This window comes from Lissotriton helveticus, chromosome 7 (assembly GCF_964261635.1).
Source record: "Lissotriton helveticus chromosome 7, aLisHel1.1, whole genome shotgun sequence".
Lineage (NCBI taxonomy): Eukaryota > Metazoa > Chordata > Amphibia > Caudata > Salamandridae > Lissotriton > Lissotriton helveticus.
Window position 1 is genome coordinate 1,910,235,415 of NC_136068.1, and position 23,288 is coordinate 1,910,258,702.

The 23,288-nt window shown below is 46.0% G+C and overlaps 1 protein-coding gene across 1 annotated transcript in view; it reads left to right on the forward strand.

Moving 5' to 3' along the window:
* The window catches only part of LOC144767863 (ephrin type-B receptor 5-like), a 319,076-nt gene that overhangs the window by 229,402 nt on the left and 66,386 nt on the right, over nucleotides 1–23,288 (forward strand). The window lies entirely within an intron of this gene.

A 23,288-nucleotide genomic window follows, 5' to 3' on the forward strand; every position in this document is an offset into this window, starting at 1 on the left:
ACAATGGTACTCCTCAGCAGGTGACCCACGAGTATCATGTCCCAACGTTCAGTTAGCTTATGAAATCCGCCGTCTGCGGTGTGATGTCAGGCCGTTCCTCTGAGGCCTGAGAGTCTGGCATGCCATAGATGGCCTCGTCGTCACTAGGGAGATTCCGAGGGCTGCCGCTTGTCGTTTCACTCTGCGCAGGGGATCGGCTGAGCTCCATCACCAGGCGAAGTGCATCTTGTTTCTCCTGTTGTGCGGCGTCCGCCGGGGGGGGGGCACACCGCTCTGTGGTCTCTGTCGGGGTCTGCGTCCCCGCCGGGCTCCTCCTGTGTGTCGCCGGGTAGCGACGTCAGTGGCCCCCCTAGGGGTCGTGTCTGTGCCATTGTCTAGCCATGCCTCCACTTCGTCTGGGTCTGTAAAGAAGTGCGTTTTCTCGCGAGCTACCACCCTCCGCTTTGCAGGAAACAGAAGAGAGTATTGGAGGCCGAGCTGCCTCAGGCGCCTCTTCACTGCCAGGAAGGAGTGTCTTTGTCTTTGCACCTGCACCGTGTAATCTGGAAAGAACATCACTGTCATGTTCTCGATCCGTATGTCTTGAAGCTTGCGTGTTTCGTGCAGGATGGAATCCCTGTCTCTGTAGTTCAGTATGCGGAGCAGCATAGGCCTTGGGTTGGAGCCCGTTTGTAATGGCCTCGTCGGAACTCGGTGCGCACGTTCCACCACAAAGTGCGGAGAGAGTGACCCCTCTGGTAGTATGTCCCTTAACCACTACTCCATGTGCTCCTCCGGGATCCTCCCTTCCCATTTTTCGGGTACCCCCACTAGTCCCACGTTGTTTCTCCGTGCCCTCCCTTCCGCATCTTCAGCTCTTTCTTCTAGGAAGTCCACCCTGTTCAAGAGGTCCTGCATTTGTTTATTTGACTGGGTGACTTGGGGCTGGAGTTCTTTCATGTCGCCTTCCAGGGACGTGGTGCGGTCCGCCAGTTTTTTAAGGTCAGCTCTCAGGTGTGTGAGGTCTATCACGACGCTATCATTTTTGGTTGCCAGGGAGGTGCGTGTTAGTTAGATGGACTCCTCCAGTCTCTCCATAGCGGCTAGCATGGTGTCAAGCTTGGCCGCCGTTTGATCTGGGTAGGTGTTCTTCCCAGTCTTATCCATTTTACCCTTAGGGTTCCAGCCTCCGGTCCCAGTCCGGGTCCTGGTCCCGCCAGACATCGGCGCCCTGGTGCGCACTCGGTTCCGTCAGCGGGAGCGGCGATAGCTCATCCACCGGATGGCAGGCCGGGTCGTGTAACTGCAGGGCTGTGGGTCCCAGGGCAGTGACAACTCGCTTGCACTCTGTTAGCGGTCTGCGGCACCTCCAGTCTGCTCCCCGACCATCGCGCTGGTTTCCTGTGTATCCCAGTGTCCGGCTTTCGGTCAGATCTCGGTGCCGTCGTCCGTATACCACGTCGCGGCGCAGCCTCTTCCTCGGGGGGGTTACGATCCTGCCGTCCGGTCCAGCAGCCCCCCACTTGCCTCACTTGTGGATCTTCTTCGCGTACTTCTGCCAGCTATGGGGGCGTTTCGCGTCTCACCTCTCGTTCCTGTCACTGCGCGCGTGTGACCCGTCAGCGGCCAGGCGTGTCTCCTGTCGTGGGCATCCGTGTTTACATGTCCCCTGTTAGCGATGGTCGGCCGTGCTGCCTTCCGTCGTCCTCACTTGCGCCAGCAACCCGTGAGCCCTCCTGCCACTCGTACCTCAGGCCGCAGCCGCCTATGACTCCGCAGCCACCGCTGCTCGCCATTGCAGTCCTCAAGCGTCATGGCGCAGTCTTCGCGTTTGGGAGTCCGGTTCAGGGTCTCAATGCTCGTCGGTTCCGGGCCTCTGGTCCGATGGCGCCACTCGGTCACACTCCGTTCCCGCCTTCAGTGCTCCGGCCGGCGTGCCGTGTCCTCCCGCCGCCGCCTCGTTATGTCTTTCTCCCTGTGAACGGGCGTTAAGGTGGGCAGTGCGCGGGTAGCGGTGCAATCTGTTCCTCAGGAGTGGTTCCCGGGCATGTCTCATATGTGTCCGGCCGGCCCCGCTAGCCCCGTCAGTTCTGGTCATAGGCCGCACCTCTGGGCCTACCTTTCCTGCCGGAGCCTCGGCTTTTCCTGTGCTCGCGCCGGGCCCGGCGCCGATCCACCCGGCCTCTGTTACGCAAAAACCTCGGGGTCGTTTGTCGTCTCCGATTGTCCCCAAAATCGGCTGGGCACTCGTTTGCGTTGCTCTGCAGTGGCGCCTGCTATTTTCGGTCAGCTGTGGGTGTTATTATGGTGGATAAATTCGCCGGGAAGGGGAGCTCGGAGTGGAGCTCTACCCTAAGGCGTCCATTGCAGTCGCGTGCTTAGCCACGCCCCCCTCATTCAACTGATGATGATGGCGTAATGGAACATTCTCCCTGTAGCTGAATACAGATATGGTCATATCAGTGTCTAGCACAGTGGCAAGGTCTCTGCAATAAAAGCCTGGCCTCCCAAACTTTTTTGGCTTGTTATGGTAGTTTAGTCGAAAATTCAGTCCCTGGATACCAGATGCAGCAACAAAAAGGTGCTGGGAGGAATGCGTGAATTAATCTCAGCCAAACTGCCAGTCCGGGTTCTCACTGTTCCGTTGCACTTAGGGTTCACCTAGACATGGGTCCCGTCCTCACAGTGCCACTGCTACACCCGACTGAAGACCCCAAATCAGGGCTAAACATATCCTGGGTTACTTGTGCACTGGTTCAGAGAGAACCTGGCCTGGCAGTTCTGGTTGGAATGTTCCTATTGGAGCAGAGTCAAGACTGATTTGCATATGGCTGGGTCCAAACTGAGGTGGCATGGAGTAGGTAAAACAATGCACTGAAGTCTGACCCAAGTGACTGGCAGAGGCTGAGATTAGTTCATGCATTCCATCCATCGCTTCACTTTTATTGTTGCAGTGGACACCAGATGCAGCATAAAATATTTATTAGCATTGCGATAAAGCTGTTACGTGATTTTGATTACAAAGAACAGCCATGCAAGTACTGTATGTAAATATAATAAAAGTAAAATAAACAAACAATGAAAATTAGACAAATTAGAAAATGAACACAGTATCAGTAGCACTACTGGCATCCATGATACACACAAGATATATATATGTATGCATGCTTTTAATAATCACAAACCAAACGTACAGGGACAAATTAGGAATATCCAGTAGGGAGACAGGAAGTATTCTATACAAATCTTGAAACTTAGCACTATGGTAAAACAGTGAAGGCCAATGTCAAAGGAGGTGATGTATAGGTTGAGACTAGATCCTATATAACACAATTGTGATAGAGTTGCAATAAAGATGGACATTGCAGTCATGGTTTTTATTTATGTATATATAGAACAACACTTTCCGAATACCTCTGACATATAAATCTATCAACTGTTAAAATAGCAAAAAAACAATGTCAATCAGACAAATCAAATAAACACACAATTTGCAAAGGAACACCAGCCACAATACGCGTCATATACTCCGTTCATGATTGTTGACTGATTGCCAATGTTTTGCTCTTTGTTAACCTAATGAGAAGTACACAAGATCACATTTCTCCTTCCAGGTAACTCATCACACACTGTGTGTAATCCAGGGACATTTTACGGATTTTGGGGGCCCTGGGCCAAACATTATTTGGGGGGCCCCTGCTCAGAACAGCTCTGAATTTACTCTCCATTTTCAGATCATTTAAGCCGTGAGCAGCAATGGTCTGACCATCAACAACTTTGTTGGCTCAAAAAACCTTTAAGGGGACCTCAATCCTTCAGGGGCCCCCGTTCAGTGCAAAGCCTCTGAGTATTTATGAGAGATTGGAGACCTGGGAGCCCCCTTTCATATTGTGCTGGTGGCCTCATCATGTTTGCGTCATGCCACTGCCTGGGAAGGTCCTGGATGCTTAATGATGGGGCCCCTAGAAAGGTGAGGGCCCCAGGCCAGAGACCCCTCTGCCCATGCCTTAAAACATCTCTGGTGTGATCACTAGCTGACCCGTGATTGTTGGAAAAATTACAACCAAGACACAATATAAGCTCTAGGCTCAGGTTTGTCAGTACCTTGAACATTCGATATGTCACAACCCATAGGTACCCTTAAAAAAATTGTCACACTGTACCATTAACGATTGTGGATCTTGGTTGAGGAAATCAGCAAAAAAAGACCTAACCACTGGAACAATTGGGGTGTTCAGCACAGATGCCATGGAGTCCACTAGGACAACATAGACCCCCTAAATTAATTATCAATCTACAGTCTTCAGCATCTCCTATACGGAAGGCTTTTTATTGCAATCTTTTAACCACTCAACACATTTATAAACCAAAGAACAAAGGCTGTAAAACTCTGAAGAGTGCTGAGTGGCCAGATGTTCTCGAAAAGGGCTTCAGTGGTCGAGTGATTGTGCAACTACGCGTCCAGGTGATAACTCCAGTTGTCCATTACACACATTTATGAATGGGGTGTAGTGGATGAAATGATCCACCACGCCCCCCTCAGGTGCAGGAGTAAGCATACTTGACTATCTGCTCACAATATTTTAGGGTTTACCTGGGCGGAGTTCACAGAGTTTCATTCGGAATTCCGCCACGTCACTGAAAAACTCCACAGAATTCCGCAGAGTTCCGCGGGCAGACAGAGTATTGCTTTGCCACCCCTGCATGCTGAGTCGGCGAGTTTCGCGTAGACTCACCACAGTTTTATAAACACATGTTTTGTTCTTGCTGTAACATTTCAAAGACTCTTCATTGAACTTGCTTTTTTAAAGTTTCCCCGGTGCTGCCTGTCCTCTAAGGCACTACAAAGAAATGTAGAACTCCACTGACTCTGGATTTAGGAAGCAGACTACTAAAATGAACGAGTGGGTGGGTCTACAGTCTGCACTTTACTGTCATCTCCACAGCCTCTGCTGGTTTTGGCTACGTAGCCCTAAATTCAGAGGATGAGACAATGTCCACATTCCTAAAGTGTGCTCGCGCAGCCCGGAGTGCGCGAGCCCGTGATAATCAAAGCAAGCACCAGCGGCGGCCGCCATAAACAAAGGGTGGTAGGGTGAGTGGGGTCACATGGGAGTGATCGCATGGAGGGGTTGTTAGAAATAAAAAAAAATGTAACGTACCTCTTGCTGCCGGCCGCCTGCATTGTTGCATCACAATTGTAGCCTCTCCTCTTCCTGGGTCCCGGCAGGGCGAGGATTGGTCTGAGCAGGTAGGGAAGACACCCTACTCAGACCAAGGAGTCTCTGAGGTATATGCTGCTCAATGCAGCTGGACTGGAGAAACCTAAGTGCGCATGTGCATTTTGGCAGGCCTGAGATAGCCAACCAAAAAAACATATGTGCACTTAGGGAGTGGTGTGCACGTAGCAATCCTCCTCCTCTCTCCCATTCCTAAGCCCCATCCCTCCCAACACCGCTGGCTAAGAGCCAGCAAATGCAAAATAAAATGATGAAAGAACAACATTTTTTTAACATTTGCTGGCTCTGAGCCAGGCAGTGGGGCAATACTCCTCCTCCATTGTAAAGGAGCCGCCACTGGCAGGCATCCACACCTTGCTGAGCACCTCTGAGTCTCTGGCCTCATTCAGAGCTACTGACCCCTTTCCCACCCCGTCAGAACAGTCTTCTCCGGAGTTTGAGTTTCCTGGAAACGTCCACCACGAATGAGATTCTTGGGGTCAAGAAGCCGATATCCTACTGGGCATTAGAGCCATTACATCCACAGTTTAAGTGTCAAAAGTGGTCACAGCCTTCTTGTCTGCTGCATAAAGATTGTATATGGGTTTGAGTTAGCATCTTTACGCTTGCGAGTTTCCTGAAGATGTTCCAAGCACTTTAAGGCATGAGGAAGAAACAATCAGTCAGAATATCTTTATTCGACTTATTCCAAGTCATACAAAGAAAACAGTAAACAATAAAACAAGACAAACAAAAACATAACATGAGAAGCAAACTAAGCCTTCCAGTTATTCCTAAAAAGCATCAAGCTAAAAACACGTTATAAATACTATATACAGAATTTTACAAAGTACAATATAAAAAGATGCATCTTATCCCGTTTACGGAACATTTTTTTAAGAAAGAGTTTGGCCAGCAGCTTTTACCCTTGTAGCTGCCACTAAAAATTTTGCAATACTAAAGGTGGTGCGGGGATTTGTCAAAAGCTGTAAATAGAGCAGTGCAGGGCGCACCTGTGTGAACCCTGCTTCTTTCAAAATGGGGAGCAAATATTTTTTCCTCTGCTCATGAAACAGACTACAAAACATGACAAAATGCATTGTGTCCTGCACAGAAAAATTATCACAGCTGCAAGGGGCGGCTTGTTCTGGCTTCTGCCAGCAATTAAAAGAACCAAGGTGAAAGTGTAAAAGGTTAAACCTAAATTTAATTAAAAGGAACCTATGATAAGGGATTGTGACGAAACTAAGATAAGGTGCAAGATGGGGTACACTTACCAAAAGGTAGTGAGCCCTAACTGCTGGTTTCTGCAGTTCAACTACCTCGCGGCATGCATCTTTTCTTTCATAAAATAGCTTCTTTATGTGGCCTATATCTTGAACCCTGATTTTTTCTGGGCAGAAAAAAAGTTCTGGGCGACCCAAGTCCGTAAATGATTTAATCAGGTAGTCCAGCCATGGGATTTTGCTATGTTTGTCCAATAGTTGGACATCCCTCAGAATGATATGATTCAATGGGAGATCTTCATTTAGCCACATTTTCAACCATAAGGTCAAGGGTGCTAGGCTCAAAATGTCTGACAAATACGGTAGGCCCACCTCCTTATGGATTGAATAGGTTGGGGTTGACTGGGGGACAGATAAGAGAGATCTAATAAATCTATTTTCAGCTCTCTGGATGGGGTCAAGATTTACGTATCCCCACAAAGGGGACCCATATAGAGCAATGGCCACAGGTTTACACTTATACATTTTCAACAATGCTTCCATGGGCCTAGCTCCCAGCTTGCCCGCGAAACCTAAGAGCGCTGAGGCGGATCTTGTGACCGCCAATCGTTTTGCACTTATCTGCGGACCCCACGTCCCTCTATGATCAAACAAAACACCCAAGTAGGGGAATGTAGTAACCTTGGAGACTGGGACCCCACTGCAAAAGAATGATTTATGGCTTTTTTTGGCACGATCACGGCCCATGATCATCGTATGGGATTTGGACACGTTAACCTTAAGGTCCAAATTCTCCATAAAGGTGCCAAAGGCATTCAAAAGCACCTGAAGCCCAATACCAGTGCGGGCAATCAACACGGCATCATCCGCGTACAGGAGTGCCGGGATTTGGACATCTCCTGCACGCGGAACATCCGTGCCCCTGCCTCGCAGGTATTCCCCCAGGCCATTGATATAGATAGTAAAGAGCGTGGGGGCCAAGATGCAGCCTTGCCGAACCCCTTTTAAAGATTTAAAAGAAGGGGTACACCTGCCGTTGTTAGACACTCGCACAGCTGCAAAAAGCTCCTGGTGCAAAGTGGCCATAAACGTGACCAGAGCTTCGTCAATGCCCAACTCCAATAAGCTTAACCATAGTTTGGACCTATTGACGAGGTCAAAAGCCGAGGAGAGGTCCATAAATGCTAGAAAGACAGAACCCTCCTTGGCCACCGTATACTTAGAAATGAGTAAATGCAGGTTTATGCATTGCTCTATAGTGCCTTTTCTTTCCCTGAAACCATATTGTAGTTCGGACAGCCCCCCACAGCCCTCAACATTCTCCTTTAATCTATATAAAAGGACCCTCCCCAAAACTTTTACGGTTGAATCCAAAAGTGAAATGGGTCTATAAAATGCTGGATCGTCCCGCTGACCCTTGTTTTTATAAATGGGGACAATAGTCGATATTGCCCAGGATGCGGGAGCTGAATTATCGTTAACTGCGTTAAACACATTACACAAAACATTCGACCATAATTTAGGGGAGTGCATAAAAAAGTCTGCCGGGACTCCATCTGGTCCAGGTGCCTTGTGTTTGGTAGTTGCCTTAAGTGCTTTCTCCACTTCTTGGGTGTTAAAAACAATAGGATGTGCAGTCCCAGTGGGCAATGGACCAATATTAGTACTCTCATCTACTTCATCACCCCCATATACATTTTTGAAGAAAGACAGCCATTTATCATCAGAAATCACGCAATCCATGGTTGCATTACTGTCATCGGAGAATAGGGGCTGCTTAATGATCTCCCAGAATCTCCTGCTGTCCTTCAGCACTGCCGCTGATAGGAGATTTTCCCATGTTTCACGTTTAATTGATTCTTTGCAGTTCTTTATGGCTGTCTTGTAGATTTTCCTTAGCCTCACAATGTCATCTGTTGCCCTCGGTACAGTTTTTAGAGCCCTCATCAGATCTCTATGGGCCTTCGAGCATGCTGAATCGAATCATCGCTTTTGTCCTTGGGGCCCCTGAATAGGTTTAGCTAGAAGATCCCTAGAGACCTGGGCACATATCTCCTCAAAGGCTGCTACTATCTGTTTCCCTTGTGTATCCGGATTTTGACACAACTCAACCTGATCTTTAATTTTAGGGAGACATTTTTTATAAAAGTTGTCCGGAATCACTTTTGCCCACTTCACTCTTCTGTCCTGATCAGTGGTCCTCAAGGGATGTGAGGCTTTAACAATTGATGGTGATGCACCCATCTGGTCTCCCCAGGCCACTTCCAGTAATACTGGATTATGATCGCTATGATGGGTTACTACTGTGCGGTACGCAGTAGTCCGATTCAAGATACCTAGTGAGACAAAAATATAGTCTATCACCGTTCCATGGTGACCGCCGATAAAAGTTGGCATTCTCAGGCCATAGTCGGGTTCAAGAAGATTATGTGTTGCAAGTAGGTCTTCAAGCTCTTGCCCCTCCAATAAGTTTAATTGATATTTTACAGAAAATCTTTGCCAGACATATTTTAAATAGACTTTTAAATTGGGTAGATGAATTTGAAATCCTCTCAAAATATCAAGCAGGATTCAGAATTAAAACAAGCACCGTGGATCAAGTGTATAGGTTTATGTGTATCTGTTGGAAATACATCCAGATAAAGAAGTGTAGTATATACGTGGCATTTGTGGACCTACGCTCAGCGTTCGATCTTGTTCCCCGTCACCTCTTATGGGAAACATTAAGGAAGATGGGGGTTCCAGACGACTTGTTGATTAACCTTATAAAGCTCCATACTGACAACTTTGCCAAAGTAAGATGGGGAAGAAATGGCGAACTTACCCAAGCCATACCGGTAAAAAGGGGGGTCAGGCAAGGGTGTGTGCTGGCTCCAACCCTTTTTTCTTTATTTGTTAATGATATTCCCCTCTATTTGGCACAATGCAATCATGATTCCCCCAAGTTGTGTAACGAGGCAGTGACAGCGTTGTTATTTGCCGATGACACCATTTTAATATCCCAAACACCAAAAGGCCTGCAAAATTTAATCAACAAATTTAATAGTTATTGTGAGCTAAAAGGGTTAGAAATTAATTCTTCTAAAACCAAGTATATGGCAATCAACCCTCCTAAAACTTTTAAGAAGAATCTGGCCCTGAACAACACCAAACTGGACTATGTGGACTTTTTTGATTATTTAGGTATTAGGCTGGATAGCAGATTATCTTGGATAAACCAACTAGAAAAGAGTAGGCTAACACTCAAGCAAAACTCCCTCCCAATTTTAAAAATCCATGGTGGGAGTAGCTCAAAAGCTATAACTCCTGCGATTGAGGTGTTTAAAGCCAAAGCACAATCTGCCGCCCTTTATGGGGCTGAGATCTGGGGGCCCTATACAAAGACAACATTTGACACCGATGAAAATGTTTTCTTTAGACGTCTATTAAGACTACCAGGAAGAACGCCCCTAGTACCAGTATACCTAGACATTAGCTTAAAACGCACTGGTCACTTAAGTTGGCTGAGGCCATTGCTCTATTGGGTAAGATTATGGTCCACCCCGGAACTCGATGATTACAAAGCAGGACTATTGGAAGTTAGGGAGTTAGACTCTTTTAATTCAATCAAGTGGTTGAGACATGTATCCCATTGGCTCATAAAAATAGGCCTTTCACACTTCTGGGAAACACCCGTGCTGTCAATTACTTCGTTAACCATTTGTAAAGAACAAGTAAAAACTGCTTATTGGAACTACGTGAACATTAATGTATATGAACGTGCTACTGGCTCACTAACGCATAAGTTTTTACAATTTAAGGACCATCCCACATTTGAATATTTTATGGATGAAATTGAGCCACCCCTGGCAAAAACTGTTTATCTCCTCTATAGATACGGGGCTTTACAGATTAATGCGAATACTTGCCGGTGGGGAGGAGCTAAACATGATCCAACTTGTAAACTGTGTGATTTAAATCAGAGAGAAGATGAGGCTCATATTCTCTTTTTTTGCCCGTCATACAGTTCACAACGTAAGAAATGGATCATACCACTTTGCAAAAACCTGGGCACACGCTCTTATATAGAGGCAGAGCGGTTACTTAGATCCTCAACTGCTAGACTGATAACATTTGGTGTGAGCAGGTACCTTCATGGTGTTTGTTTATTTAGGAAGAAAATTGGAATGATATTGTAAGAATATTAAATGTTTTTATTGCTGGCTTTTTAATTATTTATATTTGTATAAAAATTGTTTTTAATACCGGGTCATGTAATATTGCTGATTGTAGGTTCTATATTTTTATATGACTAAAGTATTTCCCTAAAACCAGAAACAAATTATAAATATGGATCGGGGTTTGCACTTATTTGTACTTTTGCATTTATGAATGTTTTTGCTAATTGGATAACAATTTTTAATTGTGTATATGTTTGCTTGTTTGTATGTTTGTGTTGGCTTTATGACCAAGTGTCGAATAAAAGCTTTTACAACAATTACTGGATTATGATCGCTATGATGGGTTACTACTGTGCGGTACGCAGTAGTCCGATTCAAGATACCTAGTGAGACAAAAATATAGTCTATCACCGTTCCATGGTGACCGCCGATAAAAGTTGGCATTCTCAGGCCATAGTCGGGTTCAAGAAGATTATGTGTTGCAAGTAGGTCTTCAAGCTCTTGCCCCTCTACAGAATGTTCAAAATGAGGTCCTACTGGGGCTGCATCATCTACTTCATCAACATTTGATCCCTTACAATCTAAGTTACATAGATGGATATTAAAATCACCTAGTAAGATTAACTCAGAAGCAAATACGATATTCTGTGAAATTTTATTTAAAATACTGTCCAGACTAGCAATGTTACGGCCACCATAATCACTGTTCCCGGAGTTGTAAAAATTTACATATAGAGTGCTACTAATTTTGCTAATCACCCTTTCCACTATTAAGATGTTATCAGAATCAGAGGTGATCTGCCTATAGCTACCTTTTAGATCCAGAGCAAAAAAGAGCGCCAAACCCCCTTTGGCCCTACCCATTCTGCTAGGGGCTGCGGGTCTTGTAAAGCTGGTAAACCCATCCCACCAGATATTGCTGGATGTGACCCACGTTTCTTGCAGAGCAATAATATGATGTTTTGAGATAAAGCTCCGCCAGACAGGGTCCTGGTTTTTGGCGTTTAAACCTGCTACGTTCCAGCTTATAATCTTACATGAATCAATGATAACATTTGGCTCATTTCCACCCTCTGAAACTTCTTCTTGTATATCATGCGGTGGTAATACCTCTCTAGTGTCACCTTGACCGGGCCACTGTGAGTCCTCTCCAATAGCACCTGATATTTCACAGATCACAGACCCAGATGGAATTAATTTCTGGATAGAATTGGTAGATAAATGTGGCTCGACCACTGCTTTTGACAATAGAGAACTGGAGTGATCATCACTATTAAAGCCGCCACTACTGGCTTTTGGGATGCTCGACCCCACGCGTTCCCGGTCGACTCCTGTTACAAGTCAGTCGCAGGTGTTTAGATCGGAGAGGGGGCCAAATCTATTACCTGTGGTAAATCCCCACACAGATGGCATGGCTGGCTGAAATTGTCCATTTTGAACTGGATTCCAGATGGAGTGTGGAGTATTTGGGTGGGTCAAAAATGGATTCGATCTCTGCCAGCGTGTAGGCCTTAAACCCCGCGCACTGTGGTCATATCCCAAGGGCCCTTGCCCCCACCCGTTTGCTCTTTGCTCATACGGGTGGCCAAACTGACTGTTTTGCTCATACGGATAACCAGATCTTCCAGGGTCCCGATGTGCAAATGGCTGTAACCAATCAGTTGGATGTCGCGGTCTAGTGTCCCTCCCCCAACTACTGATGTTAGTAGGCTTGTGTTGCCTAAAGGTGTTCGCAGACTGAATTTCATCATAAAAAAACTTAAGAGTCAGTGGAATAATAGAACCACTACGGCGTTGGGGTGGGAACACATTATTCAAAATGTCCGGGAGGACTTCGGCGTTAGCAAAATTTAAAATAACACAGTCGCCATTAAACTTTTTAGGCTTACTGCCAATCCAGGGTACCCTTCTAGTCAAGACTATATTCCCAACCAAATTATCAAAACCTTCTTCGGCCATGTGCATATTATTTGAGAGCCAATGTACGACTTTATCTTTTAAACCCTGTTTGGACTCTGTTTTATCTTGTGGTAGGACCGGAACATTCGCCAACACCAAGACTACCGGTGAGGCTTCTGCAATAAAATCTACTGAGGCAGTCTCTTGATGCGCTACCGCTATAGCGGCAGTCACATTGGTGTGGGAAATGCCAGTTTCAACATTCTGATCCATAACGGGTAATAATTGCACTGAAGGAGAAGATATCGGACCTTGTTGGGTGGGCTGAGTGTACTGTAAGTTAGTTTCATGGGGAGCATCCTCCTCGTCCGTAGCTGTAAGATCTATGACAAGTGAGGATAGGTTTTCTACCTCCTTGACCAGAGCGCTATTCGCCCCACTTAGCTTCCTCACTTCAGCAGTTAGCTTGTCCACTTTCCCAATCAAAGGTTTAATTATTGCCTTGATTTTGATATCTATCATGTCTTGGAACCTGCTGAGGAGATCTTCATCAAAATTGCGTTTAGACTCAGTATCTGCATTAATGTCAGCGTGTTTACCCGTCCGTCTAGCCGGAGGGGTGGCAGGTTTTTTCCGGCCTAATTGTTTCCCCCCTCGTTTTACAGTAGGTTTTCTACACGCTCTAACCGCGCGTGTTTCTGGCTGCGGGGATTGTTGGTCTTCGTCCAAAGAAGCAATCTGGCTATTTGGATCGATAAAGGTATTGTCTGATAGATCTATTAAATCAGTCCTTCCGGTCAAAAGCTCAGGGTCATCGGTAGGCTCGATATATTGATCTGAGGACTGAGAATCAGCTAGAGTAAGCGGAGGATTATCCAGCAATGAATCTGACATTACTGTGCTTACTGCACTTGTTGATGGGCTATCTATGGGCAAAACCGGTGATTGACTTAGGCCCAGAGATTGCCTTCGCTTGGTGTTAATGCTACTAACGACTTGGACGAGATACGAGTCTATAGTATTCAGGGTATCCACTGGGGCAGGTACCAGTTTTTTCCCCATACTCTGGGCTATAACACTGAAGGGTTTCCAGAAACCTAAACTCAGATAAACAATCAATGAGTAACAATGGCAAGATATAGTAATCAATCCATGCGGCAGCAATGTGATAACAATGGATATCCTCTCCACAGTAAGGTGTACCAAATATCATGCAGGGTCACAGTACCTTGAAATCCACCCGCTAGGTGTCCAGGGATAGCCCTGCCCGGCCTTCTCGTGCCTCGGAGGGCCTCAGAGGGCCCGCCCTTTGCCCGGGCTTAGCCCCGGGCGTCCCGCTCGCGTCCCGCGACGCTGAGGGCTTACAGCTTTGTAGTGCCCCTCCCGGCGCTTTTGCCGCGTCGGGGAACGCGACGCCGCTGAGCCTGATGGGAAACGTAGTCCCGAGGCGGCGGCGCGACTGGTGGCGGGACTCCGGTGTTGGTGGCTGGTCCGCAAAGTCTTTCTCTCCGAGCGCTCCCTCGCTCAGGCGCAGTCAGGTAGGGTTCTGGACAGTTTCACTGAGATTTGTGGCTCCCCCCCGCTCCACCGAGAGCCTACAGCTTTGTAGTGCCCCTCCCGTCGCTTTTGCCGCGTCGGGGAACGCGCTGCCGCTGAGCCTGATGGGAAACGTAGTCCCGAGGCGGCGGCGTGACTGGTGGCGGGACTCCGGTGTTGGTGGCTGGTCCGCAAAGTCTTTCTCTCCGAGCGCTCCCTCGCTCAGGCGCAGTCAGGTAGGGTTCTGGACAGTTTCACTGAGATTTGTGGCTCCCCCCCGCTCCACCGAGGGCCTACAGCTTTGTAGTGCCCCTCCCGGCGCTTTTGCCGCGTCGGGGAACGCGCCGCCGCTGAGCCTGATGGGAAACGTAGTCCAGAGGCGGCGGCGCGACTGGTGGCGGGACTCCGGTGTTGGTGGCTGGTCCGCAAAGTCTTTCTCTCCGAGCGCTCCCTCGCTCAGGCGCAGTCAGGTAGGGTTCTGGACAGTTTCACTGAGATTTGTGGCTCCCCCCCGCTCCACCGAGGGCCTACAGCTTTGTAGTGCCCCTCCCGGCGCTTTTGCCGCGTCGGGGAACGCGCCGCCGCTGAGCCTGATGGGAAACGTAGTCCCGAGGCGGCGGCGCGACTGGTGGCGGGACTCCGGTGTTGGTGGCTGGTCCGCAAAGTCTTTCTCTCCGAGCGCTCCCTCGCTCAGGCGCAGTCAGGTAGGGTTCTGGACAGTTTCACTGAAACAATCAATAAATGTGGGAAACTCTATTTTCTGTGTATATGGGGCGAGTGAGGTAGGGTGGAGTTGGTAAGGTCAAAGTTGGTTTAAACTACCCATTATTTTGTCTTCCCTTTGCTGCCGCCCCACACTCCCAGTGCAGGGATATTCCTATAGATGCAACCCCAAGCAAATTCACTGTTTTAGTATGTCTCACTCTTCACAGAGCCCTTGTGCCCAAGCATTGCTATTGATGGTGTAGTGGTATAGGGACCGCGGTCTGAGGCACTGTATTGCGATGTTTTCATACTGCCAGCCAGGGGTGAAAGGTGATGATTTTCCTTGGTGGCATGGGACCCATGGCAACAGTTTTACGCCATTTATTTATGCCGTTGCTATATCTCGACTTGCGCCATCAGTTGTGGGTCGGTATCTGCTTTGCATTCTAGTGCTTGCAGTCCTGTTTTTTATATATTCAGTGTAGCGGTTTAGCTACAAACTGCTACATGAAAGAAAACCCCAAGCAGATGACCCGCTTAAGCTGACACAGGGCAATTGGTGAACGTCCTCCTCACTGGCGCCTGCACACTACTGACCCCGGGCATAAGGTGGCACCCTGTTTATTGTGCATCCCTTTTATTGTACTTTTGAAGAGATCCAATCAATTGATAAAATAACTAACTAGTAACTGGAAATGAAAAAGGACCAATTATACATTGATGTGGTGTCTGAAGCTTGAATACTTCTGGAAGCCTCCTCAGAGCCTTTTGTGTGATGTGGGAGAACTCAGAGAACCAGACCAAGTCTGCACCTTGCACTTTGGGCCGGACTCCGGAGACCAGCCGCATCTGCACTTCATACCGGGTCCCTGGAGGAGGGCGGGTGCTTTAAAGCCCGACAGAAGGTCCCGCAACCTGGGACACACACGGGCACGGCCCGGGCCTAGACCAGGCCAAGACGGGCATGTCTTAGCCCGTCATAGCCAGGAAGAGGCTGGGCTTGTCCACGCCATTTGACTCTTTAACTGGACCTGCTCTCTCCTTCTTTCAGGATAGTGAAGCGCGGTGAGCACGGAACTGCACTAACTAACTAATTATTTGCAAGGACTGTAAAGGATTGTTACTGTATTGACTATCTGACAACCTTAATAAATGTGTCGACTCGTGTCACTACAACTGTCCTACTGAAGCTTGTATTGAGTTCCCTCCCTTTTCTTTTAGATTGGGACCGCCACTCTACCTAAAACCCGAGTAGTAAGGGGAAGAGAAAAACAATCACAACACGGAAGAACAGCCCCACGGAGGCCTCACAACTATCATTACTGAATTACTTGACAGGTGCAATGGGGGCAATTGAACAACAGATTAGTTTGGTGGAGGAAGCTTTGAACGCCGAAAAGACAACCCCTAGTGGAGATATCGGGGAGAAACGTCTACTCATGGCATATTCAGGCCTAAGTGCTCCCTCTTCACCCCTGAAAGTAGCCCCAACAAATACGGGAACTAGTAATGGATGTGTATTTAACAAGTCCGACCATATCTCTGTAAGCGACCTTGAGAGTATGTCCCAACCCCCAATTAAGCGAGCAAGAAACTAAGGGGCATATTACCAACAACTAGCGATAATTTTTGTCTCTAACTTGTTTAGAGACAAAAATTATCGCCGCACATCGGCGATTTTTATCGCAGATAAACCTTGCTATTAGCAAGGTTTATCGCAAATGCGATAAAAAACGGCCGCAATGCATGAATATCGCTGAAAAGTCCGCGATATTCATGCATTATCGAGCAAATGCTCTTAGCCATGTTATCCACCTCCCATTGGATAACATGGTGAAGAACTGCTCAGGGCAGGTGTTAGCTTTTGGAGATATTCGCGCTTAGCGCGAATATCTCCAAAAGTTGGTAATAGGAGATAGCGATGTTAGCGACTGTTTCCAGTCGCTAACATCTTGGCACGCCCACTTTGCATGTCATTAGTGATAAATATCACTGACATGCAAAGTGGGGCCCAAGATGGTCGCTATCTCCTACCAGCTGTCGCTAACTGGTGTTAGCGACAGCTAGGTAATAGGGAGATAATTTTATCTCCGCTTTCTTGGCTTTTAAAGCCAAAAAAGCGGAGATAAACCCCCTTGATAATATGCCCCTTAGACTTCTCCAAAGTCACTATTACGACCACGATTGAAACACATAGAGAAATAAAAAACTAGAAAACCAGCGAAAAAAGCCAAGCCCATACCCCAGCCCACACCCACACATAAGTCTGACGATGAACCCCCAGTGCGAGCCCAGTCTAATATTTCTTCAGAGCTCGATAAACTAAACAGTAGATTCGACAAGTTAGACTCATACCTCAGAGAAACTCTGAAAGCCCTAACAAATAGAATGGAGTCACTAGAGATAAAGCTGCTAAAATGTGTTCCTCCCCCCCATATAGCAACTTCGCATCCACCAAGAGGTAGACTAGACTGTGTTGATAACACGGTCAGTCAGCTATCCCTTAACGGGCCTGTGGAGGTGAACAATTGGAGAGGCGGGAGATTACCCGTGCGAAAGACCTAATGAATCCTCCCATACACTTAAATTCCGCGCCCGCTTCTTTTCCTACTGTGATATTAACCCACCTCATGGCTAAAGACTCATCCGCCATCGCTACCATGCATCATATGGCCGATAGCGAGAGGCTTAATATGGGTTCCCTACCACCAAATAGCATAGATAGGAGAGCTGGTAGGGCACAAAACTTATGAGCCACCCAGAGAGATCAGGGGAGCCTAACGAGAATAGACCTGCCCCCAGAGGTCACTCCATATACTGTTGTCTTAGCTAATGTCCCAAGATTATCACTGGGGGTGGAGGAGACATGGGACTCCCGTAGAAATAAATCTCTGTGTTGGTTAGGTTAAAAAACAGGACACACTGAAAGTTTGTTTGCCGAATTCAAAATGGCTAGAAGTATTAGCTGGGTAGGGAGAGGTCTGAAGAAGTTATATGGCAACTGTGTGGTATTGTCTTTAAGTACCCCACAACTTGTACAAGAAATCCTTACTGAAGTAGAAAATCAGTGGATCTTGAGTCAAGACAATAATATAGTCCCACTGGGTTATTTCTACCCACCGATATTTAACCATCAGCCCAACTTGAGGCCCGAGGCCCAAAATGTGTTCCATTGTCCTACGTTTAACATCCCAGTGCACAACATGTTTGCCCTATGCAACCATCTAGAACACGTAGATTGACTACAGTCAGATTCAAGGAGTCCCCGGACGCAGAGAGTTCCGCAGGGAAGTTCTAAAATTGATAACCGTTTCAGATTATTTATGAGTAAAGAAAAATACATGCCAACCAAAACAGTCACTATGCCCAAGGATAATAACAATGTAATTGAGCAAGTCCTAGTAAACAGGGATCGTTTGTACAACCATAACAGCGCAAGCATGTTAACAACACCACCATCCAATGTAATTACACCAAAAACAACTAGGGAAGGATTAATTGACGAGGTAGGCGAAGGATACCGTAAACCAAATTTGAATGAAATGCTATTTTGGAACGTAGCAGAATTAAAAAGCAAGGTTGAAAATCATATATGGTACGAGTTTGTGAAAAGATTCAATATTATTAGTCTCCAGGAGACATGGTCGATGGAGCCAATCCATATTAATGGCTATAAAACATTCCATACCCCTGCTATAATTTCATCACACGGTCGCTCAAAGGGGGGACTATGGGGCATATTAGCAAGGGGGTTTATCTCCGCTTTTTTGGCTTTAAAAGCAATGAAAGCGGAGATAAAATTATCTCCCTATTACCTAGCTGTCGCTAACACCAGTTAGCGACAGCTAGTAGGAGATAGCGACCATCTTGGGCCCCTCTTGGCATGTCAGTAATATTGATCACTAATGACATGCAAAGTGGGCGTGCCAAGATGTTAGCCACTGGAAACAGTCGCTAACATCGCTATCTCCTATTACCAACTTATGGAGATATTCGCGCTAAGCGCGAATATCTCCAAAAGCTAACACCTGCCCTGAGCAGTTCTTAGCCATGTTATCCAAAGGGAGGTGAATAACATGGCTAAGAGCATTAGCTCGGTAATGCATGAATATCGCTGACTTTTCAGCGATATTCATGCATTGCGGCCGTTTTTTATCGCATTTGCGATAATCCTTGGTAATACCAAGGTTTATTTGCGATAAAAATCGCTATTGCTTGGTAATATGCCCCTATGTACCTACGCTTCAAATTGTTTGAATCTTAACAGAATAGAGTTGATCAATGTTAATCAGTTTATTACTGGACACAGATAAATTATTATGTACCGCTTTAGTGAACTTTTATACTAACATTCCCCCTGACCAGATAGAAGGGGTCTTAAGGTAATTTACAGAATATCCAGGCCACCACTCCAAAGGACTTGGGGGCATATTACCAACAACTAGCGATAATTTTTGTCTCTAACTTGTTTAGAGACAAAAATTATCGCCGCACATCGGCGATTTTTATCGCAGATAAACCTTGCTATTAGCAAGGTTTATCGCAAATGCGATAAAAAACGGCCGCAATGCATGAATATCGCTGAAAAGTCAGCGATATTCATGCATTACCGAGCTAATGCTCTTAGCCATGTTATCCACCTCCCATTGGATAACATGGTGAAGAACTGCTCAAGGCAGGTGTTAGCTTTTGGAGATATTCGCGCTTAGCGCGAATATCTCCAAAAGTTGGTAATAGGAGATAGCGATGTTAGCGACTGTTTCCAGTCGCTAACATCTTGGCACGCCCACTTTGCATGTCATTAGTGATAAATATCACTGACATGCAAAGCGGGGCCCAAGAAGGTCGCTATCTCCTATTAGCTGTCACTAACTGGTGTTAGCGACAGCTTGGTAATAGGGAGATAATTTTATCTCCGCTTTCGTGGCTTTTAAAGCCAAAAAAGTGGAGATAAACCCCCTTGATAATATGCCCCTTGATTATTGTCTGGGGTGGGGATTTTACCTGCATGTTATGTAATCATGTGGACGGGGGTCCTTGCGGTATTGGCTTTGATAAAAACTGCTATTTCTCTCACTTTGCTCATACTCGTTACGCTGAGATGTTACATGACAATTTGTTGGAACTAGATCTAAACTTTGCTAATGATTTTTGTCCTTCCCCGGTTCCCTTTAAACCAACATTCAATGGGTGTGGTACCTTCTCGACAATCGACTTTATTTTAGAGACCAGTAGGCATGCTTCCAGAGTGGCAGATTTTTGTACCCACAAGATCGCCTTAAGCGATCATTTCACTTTGAGACTGACTTTAATTGTAAAAGACAAGGCTAGCCATGCGAGGGATCATACATCTCATATTGTTAAAAATATCACCATGTCTAGCCAAAACGGGTTTGCCCTACGTTAGGATAAATTGGTCCCTAAACATTTCACAAATACGATCATCAAATACTGTAATCAGGAGATTATGGTATGTTTAGATGAAAATGCAAATAACAAAGATGTGGCTAGAGGGATTCTCAGTTATTGCAGGGCATATTAAAAATGCTTTATTAATAAACTCTAATAAAAATCAGGGTCACAAGCGTGGTTGGTTCGATTCAAAATGCACTAAAGCCCAATCCACACTAAAAAAATGCCTACATAAAACAATAATAAACCGATCAGAGATTTCAGGGGCACAAAGAGATTATAGCCGCACCCTGAAAGAAAGGAAGCAGGAGTTAAAAAACAAAGCGTGGCGCTTTGCATGCAGCCTCAGAACTTAAAGACAGTTCTGCCTTTTGGAAGGCAGTTAATTCACCATTCCTGGTGAGTGGAGATAGGGCCTCTATAGAGATAGCCATTAGTGAATCAGAGTGGGTGGAGCATTATTTAAAAGTATTCGATAAACCTCACTCTGTTTCCCCTAATGAAGGAAACCCCGTACTAAGCTTAGGCTTAGAGCCGATAACTAGTTCCCCTAACCTAAGACTTGACTTAGACGAAGTTGTATCGGCCATTTCCCTAAGCAGCGGGGGCAAGGCACCTGGGCCCGATAGCATCCCTGTGGACCTTTTTAAATTAAACATAGAACTGTGGGCCCCATCCTAACCCAAGTTATCAATGCAAGCAGCAAGACAGGTCCTATTCCATCTTGGCTAGAAACTATATTGGTCCCTATCTTTAAAAAGGGGACAGGTCCAACGCAGCCAATTACAGGCCAATATCATTGCTCGATTCCACAGTTAAAGTAATCAGCAGAGTCCTCTTAACAAGGCTTCAAGATTAGGCAGAGGAGCATTCGATCATTAGTGACCTTCAATATGGTTTCCGTAAGGGACTAGGGACGCTAGAGCAAGGCCTGAACTTGAACATGTTGATTAGCAAATATATAAAGACAAAAAGGTGTATACTTTTCCTGGCCTTCGTGGATTGCATTATCCACGAAAAGCTTTGGAAAATTCTAGAAACTTTGGGTGTGGATCCACCTATAATTCTCTTTATAGCAAAGTTGTATCAAGGGGCCAACGCAACGGTCAGGTTTGGGGAAGGTGGGAAATGCACTAAACACTTTGCATTAAAGTGAGGAGTGTGGCAAGGTTGCGTCCTCGCCTCTTTTCTACTTACCTTATAGATAAACAACCTGGGAAGGGTCATAGTGGAAGAGTGTCAGGATTTACCACTAATAGATAACAGCCAAATTCCCACACTGATGTATGCAGACGACATGGCCCGCACCCCGATAGCTTTACAGAGGGTCATTGGTTGCTTTGCTAAATACATGTCTAACTGAGGCCTAAACGTTAATATTCCAAAGACTTATGTGATGAAGTGCGGGACTGGTAGAAGTAAAACCCGGCCTTTTGTTTTAAACTCTAATTAAATTAAAAGTTCAGACACATTCTCTTATCTTGGAATTCTATTTGATAGAAATGGGACGTGGTCTCAGGCGGTTAAAAGGAAGAAGCTAATATTTCTTGAAGCTGTAGCCGCCTTAATACATTTCAGTACAAAAATCGGCAAAGGGGCCCCAACAGAATTACTACAAATATATAATGCTAAGTGTGTGGCAATTGCTATTTATGGGGCAGGTATATGGGGCTATGAGGACGTGACAGCCCTGCAAATTATAGAGAATAGGTTCCTGAGATATTTATTGACCCTCCCAGTCAGCACCTCCTCTTTTATTTGGCGCACTTAACTAGGCATTTACCATCTCACGGACATTATAAAAATTCAACCAGCATTGTTGTGGTTTAGGATCTGGACCACAGACCAGACAATTTTAAACAGATAAGTTCTAATGGACTGCCACAAGTTAGAGGGGGTTAAGAATATAAAATGGCTGGAATATATTGGAAAGTTCATGTTCAATATAGGCCATCCTGAGTATTTTGCTGACCCGACTACAATAGGCTCCATATCAAGGAAGGATTTGAAAAATAAATGTTTGTCTTTTGTGGAAGATCTTAGAAGAAGGGTAGAATACAAAAAGCCCACAGTTCATGCCCATTTCTTCACCTTAACGACCTTTAAAATCCAACCCTATCTAGGGATGCCCATAGGAGATTATAGTAGATTCTTGCTAACATGTTTTCGTCTGGGAACCATATATAGATCAATTTCATTCCCAGAACAGAATGATTGGTCCAGGGATCTGGGCAAATGCCCTTGTGATGGCCTATCTAACAAGTCGACCATCCATGTATTATTTTTCTGTAGATTTTACTTGTGGGAAAGAAAGATTTGGATTCTGACCCTCTTAAGGAAAATTGGTCTAAGACAATGTCGTCCGGCTTTCCTGGTTTTACAATTACTGGAAGATGAATTTACAATTACATCTGTTTTATCGTTTTAAACGTAGGAAATCAATTTTATTGTAAACCATGATACCATTTACTGAAACGATCTCCTCTTAAGAGTGATAGATAGCATGTATGCTACGATCCTTTTATGAATTTTTCTATTGTGCTTTAATGAATATTATGTGATATAATCGAATAAGCTTGTTTGAATTTGTTTGATGTGGCCTGTTGGACTGGTGATTGATTCCACATCTGGAACAAGGCAAACTGAGGGTTTGTTTATTCACCTGTGGTGTCCTAACACCATTAGCACAATGGTCAGTCAACTTCCGTGTTTCTCAGAGCATTAGCCTCATTTAGCACCGAGGGCAATGAGACGCATACCTTCCTCCAGACATCTACAAAACACCCCTTGCTGTTTGTGTGTGAGTTCTACTTAAGGGCGTAATGCATTAAAGCATCGCCCGCTGTCCCTGCCCCTTAATACAAAGGCCACCTCCCTAAGCTGCCGACAGCTCTCCTTTGCAGACCAGCCATGTTTTTAAACTTTTTACCTCTGAACAGCTTTCCCACAGGCTCATCTACCTCAGCTCACTGGTGCGATCCCTCATGTTGCAGCTACGCATAGCTCAAGCAGATCCGCGGATAACATTGCCAGACCTTTCCAAGGGAAGCGAATGCGGCCAAGTAAAGCGCCGGGCACACGGCAGACCATGACTGTTTTTATGTGGCGTCCATCTTTAACAAGTATTATTTCCAGCACAGCCCATCCCACTG